Below are 5,797 nucleotides of genomic sequence, written 5' to 3'. Positions count from 1 at the left end.
AGACAGGGCACTCAGGGCTGGTGCACTGGGATGACCCTGAGGGATGGGATGGGAAGAGGTGGGGGAAGGGGGTTCAGGATGGGGGACACATGTACACCCATGGCTGATTCATGTCAATGTATGGTAAAACCGACTACAATATTGTAAAGTAATTAGCCTCCAATTAAAAAAAAAAAAAAAAAAGATATGCAGCCAGATGAAATACTTAACACAAACAAGGAAAGTGGCTGTGATGGAAAGGATGAAGATATTTCAGAAAAAGTGCAAAAGATATTTCAGACAAGAGTAAAAACCCTCACAGGTAAAGAACTCCTGGAGATACTTCATGACATTGAAAGTACAAAGGGTTAAGTGTCAGAAGTTTATCTGAATTTAAGAAGTAGCATGACAATTCACCAAAGCATAAGATGGATGGTGTTCGTACTAAAAGTTAAAACAAGAAGAACGGAAACACTCTTAATAAAATGTTAAAACAAAGGATGAAAACTGTTTAATTCTCAATATTTCTAATGTTTTCAATTGTAATATATAATTAAATATTAATTTTGCTATTTTTTACTTTGCTATACACTTATAATCAACACTAAGAGAATTTTTAGCATTTGACAGATTTTAAAGGTCACAGAACAATCATATTTCCCCCCTTTGATTCTTGACATTGCTTTGCACAGTTTAGGTTTGTATGGTCATTTTTAGGGTCCTGCAGAACTATGCAAAACAAGGACAGCCTGTATTGTGCTCTTCAAGGACTGATTAACATTCTATAAAGTGTATAAATTATTTAATGACCTATTAGTGGAAATTTGATAATTTTTTGCCCACTGATATAAAACAATGCTGCAATAAATATCCTTATATAAATATCCTTATAATATCCATTTTCTTCTTCATTTTTTTTTTTTTAATGGCTACACAGTGAGGCATATGGGATTGTAATTCCCAGACCAGGGATGGAACTCATGGCCCCTACAATGGAAGCCTAGCGTTATAACAACTGGATGGCCAGGGAACATCCCTGTAACATCTTTTTTGAGTACCTGTATTCTTAGGATGGGAGAAGGCAATGGCACCCCACTCCAGTACTGTTGCCTGGAAAATCCCATGGATGGAGGAGCCTGGTAGGCTGCAGTCCATGGGGTTGCTAAGAGTCAGACACGACTGAGTGACTTCACTATCACTTTTCACTTTCATGCACTGGAGAAGGAAATGGCAACCCACTCCAGTGTTCTTGCCTGGAGAATCCCAGGGACGAGGGAGCCTGGTAGGCTGCAGTCCATGGGGTCACACAGAGTCAGACACGACTGAAGCGACTTAGCAGCAGCAGCAGCATTCTTAGGATAAATTCTAAGAGTGAGGGTTTACAGGGTCAAAGGCTGTGCACATTCACATCTGAACATGTACTGCTAAACTGTCTTCCAGAAATGCAGGCTGAGGGCCAGGTTATGCTCCACCCACAGGGTCTCAGAGTTTCCAGTACTCCATTCTGTTGCAAACAATAAACATGTCTTATCATCACTGCCAGTTTGATATCTCACTGGTGTCTCAGTTTGATTGCCAGGGATGTTGAACATCTTTAAGAGATAAGGTTTTAAAAAGTTATCTGGAAAAAGAGTTCCCTAAAGATTACTGATGTTGAAAATAGAGCATTTACTTGCTCCAGGGACGTGATGACATCTTAATCTATGAGAAACAGCAGCAAGCACCAGTCCAACTTTCTGCGCAGCACTTAATGGTCTGGCTCATTTTAATTAAGCAAGGTACAAACAAACAAACAATGATTTGAAGACAGAGTATATAAAAAAATGTTAAGATCTTGCAAACCGGTAGCTACTACTCTTAGCCAGGTGGCGTTTTTATCTTTTAAAATCTATTATTTTAAAATTATTTTCTTAGAAAAAGTTTCCTTTTTATTTGCATAAAGAACACTATCCATTCCAGTTCTTTAAAAAAAGATATTTATTTAGATGCACTGGGTTTTAGTTGCAGCATGTGGGATCTAGTTCCCTGACCAGGGATCAAACTCAGGCCCTTTGCTTTGAGAGCGCAGTCTGGACCACCAGCGAAGTCATTCCATTCCAGTTCTTATGAACATTGGCCTGAACCTCAGATACATTTTGAAATTCAGTAGTCTTTAGCAATAAAAATTAAAAAAATTAAACCATAGTGAACAGGAAGAAAATAAAGGTAATTATTTAGCTGGTCTCTAGATGGAAAAAATGCATTCTAGTAATAAAGTAATAGGATATTGGATAATATATAGGTACATATGTGCACATGTTCCTTACGTACACATATATAAGGAAAAATGTATACCTATATATTAGAATACATCAAAATTTAAAACTCATGTGAAAATACAACAAAATTAAAATAAATAAGTACATTTATGATATTAACTCTTGGTGTATTTGTTGCAGTATTATAGACAACAGATGTGACAAGAAGCTATTCTTATTGTGCAACAAACCCATATAAAGCATATTCTTTACCATCTGAGCCACCAGGGAAGCCCATGAAGAAAAACACTAAAATTGAATTAAAAATGTGCAAAAGACACACACACAGACATAAATGTTCAAGAAGAAATATAAATGTCTGTGGTGTATCTTCCAAGAACTCTTGCCCAATATTATGTGGTGTCTGGTTTGTAAGGATCCAGGTCTCTGCTTTTTTTTTTAAGCACATTTCTCTGTGAATTGTATACCATCGTTGTGTCCTTGTTTTCAGTGATTACTGGGAAGGTTAAAAACCATCCTTAGCATGGGTGAAAGATCTTAATACCATACCATTTATATATCCCCAGTTTTCCTTTCTTTTCCCCAGTTTTCTCACTAGCAATTATCTTGGTGTATGGTTTTATTTTGTGCATGCGTGCATGCTAAACTATTTCAGCCGTGTCCAGCTCTGTGCCACCCCACGGACTGCACCCTGCCAGGCTCCTCTGTCCATGGGATTCTCCAGCTAAGAATATGGGATTGGGTGGCTGTGCCCTCTTCCAAAGGATCTTCCTGACCCAGGGATTGAACCCATGTCTCTTACATCTAACCTGCATTGGCAGGCAGGTTCTTTACTACCAGCGCCACCTGGGAGGCCCAGTTTTATTTTGTAAACTACCTCAAATACATTTGGAATGACATAGGTTTTAAGTAATTCATTGTTTTTTAGTTGCTAAGTCGTGTCTGACTCTTTTGTGACCCCGTGGACTGTAGCCTGCCAGGCTTTTCTGTCCCTGGGATTCTCCAGGCAAGAATACTGGAGTGGGTAGCCATTCCCTTCTCCAGGGATCTTCTTGACCCAAGGATCAAACCCGTGCCTCCTGCATTGGCAGGCGGATTCTTTACCATTGAGCCACCAGGGAAGCCCAAGTAAATCATTACATAAAGTCATATTTTACAACTTCTGCACATACTGCATAGCATCTCTCTGAAGTTTACCTCTTTAATCTCTTGATTCTGTACAGGTGAGTTGTAAACAGTTGTAGGTATAAAGAGCCAGCCTCACTTCCATCGTCCACTTCACTGCTTCCCTCTACTTAGTCCAGCCAGAGGTTCAGGATAAAAACTCAGCTATTCCTGTTTGGAGTTAAAAAAAGGAGAAGCGGGCAGCAGAGGATGAGATGGTTAGATAGCATCACTGACTCAATGGACATGAGTTTGAACAAACTCTGGGAAACAGTTAAGCACAGGGAAGCCTGGCGTTCTGCAGTCCATGATGTCACAAAGAGTTGGACATGACTTAGCGACTGAACAACACAAAAACAATCCCTGTCTGGTGGCACCACCTGGTGGCCGGCGTGGGGGACTATTTTGGCTATTCTGATTCTTCCTCACAAGTAGCAGCTTCTAGGTGCCAGTAGGAGGGAGTGCAAGTAGTTGCAGTCCTCCCAACAACTTTCTGGGCTGTGTATCATTATTATTTTTTGGCTGCACTGGGTCTTCATTGCAGTGTGCGGGCTTCCCATTGAGGTGGCTTCTCTTGTTGTGGAGCATAGGCTCTGGGCCCAAGGGCTTCAGTAGTTGCAGCTCTTGGACTCTACAGGGTTGCAGGCTCAGTAGTGGAGGTGCACAGGCTTAGTTGCTCCATGATACATGGGATCTTCCTGGACCAGGGACTGAACCCCAGTACCATGCATTGGCCTGGGGATTCTTAACCACTAGACCACCAGGGAAGTCCCGAGCTGCACATTAGTATCTCCATTTACACATGGGAAAACAGAGATAAAGTAACTTGTACATGATCACAGATTGAAGAAAGGACAAAACTAAGATTTGAATACAAGTCAGTCAGTGTACTGGTTTTCTTCTGCTATATAATAACCTATGACAAGTTTAGGAACTTAAAGCAACATCCATTCGTTAGCTCACAATTCTGTAGATCAGTGGTCCCCAACCTTTTTGGCACCAGGGATTGGTTTCGTGGAAGACAATTTTTCCTTGGAGTTAGGGGATGGTTTTGGGATGATTAAAGCTCATTACACTTATTGTGCATTTAATTTCTATTACTATTATATCAGTGTACCTCAGATCATCAGGCATTAGGGCCAGAAGGTTGGAGACCCCTGCTATAGATCAAAAATCTAGGAGGGCTTGGCTAGGTGCTCTGCTTAGAGTCTCATAAGGCTGAAACCAAGATATCAACCAAGCTGGCCTCTACTCTGAAAACTCTTGGAGAGGCATCTACATTGAAGCTTGTCCAGGTTTTTGGAAGAAATAATTTACTTGGGGTTGTAGGACTAAGGTCCCATTTTCTTCATCTAGGCTCCTTGTCATAGACGGCTAGTTTATTTTTTTTAATTTTTCAAAATTTTACTTATTTATATTTGGCTGTGCTGGGTCTTCATTGCTGTGCAGGCATTTTTCTAGTTGCAGCAAGCAGGAGCTACTCGTCATTGATGTACACTGGCTCCTCAGGGCATTGGTTTCTCTAGTGGAGCACAGGCTCTAGGGTGCCCGCATGTCAGCAGTTGAGGTTCGACAGTTGCAGCTCCCAAGCTCTGAGAACAGGTTCAATAGTTGTGGCACACAGGCTTAGTTTCTCTATGGCATGTGAGATCTTCCCTGACCAGAGATTGAACACGTGTTTCCTGCATTGGCAGGTGGCTTCTTTCCCACTGAGCCACCAGGGAAGCCTATGCTGTGCTGTGCTTTAGCTGCTCAGTTGTGCCAGACTCTCTGCAACCCCATGGATTGTAGCCCAACAGGCTCCTTTGTCCACGGGGATTCTCCAGGCCAGAATACTGGAGTGGGTTGCCATGCCCTTCTCCACAGGATCTTCTCAACCCAGGGAATGAACACAGGTCTTCTGCATTGCAGGCGGATTCTTTACCATTTGAGTCACCAGGGAAACCCATGAATAGTGGAGTGGGTAGCCTATCCCTTCTCCAGGGGATCTTCTTGACTTAGGAACTGAACTGGGGTCTCTTGCATTGCAAGTGGATTCTTTACCAGCTGAGCTATCAGGGAAGCCCCAGGGAAGCCTATGGATGACTTATTTTTAAAGAAGGGCTTTGGGGGAACATTTTGGTGTTTTAACTAAATATATACATATAATACATTGTTACATTTAAATGAAAACAGAAAAATTTCAGATGTGAATATAAAACTCCTATGTAAACTCCATTTTACCTTGGGCTAATTATTGACAGCTTCATCCCTGAACTCCCAAAATAAACCCATCAACTTATAATATCAAACACATGACATTTTTGGAGACAGGGTAGGGCAAGGAATAGTGACTTGATTTGGAAATCCAGCAGACTGAAGTGGTGGGCTAGTGTCCCAAAGAACTGAAGATGACA

This window comes from Bos javanicus, chromosome 2 (assembly GCF_032452875.1).
Source record: "Bos javanicus breed banteng chromosome 2, ARS-OSU_banteng_1.0, whole genome shotgun sequence".
Lineage (NCBI taxonomy): Eukaryota > Metazoa > Chordata > Mammalia > Artiodactyla > Bovidae > Bos > Bos javanicus.
This window is presented reverse-complemented; position numbering follows the sequence as displayed.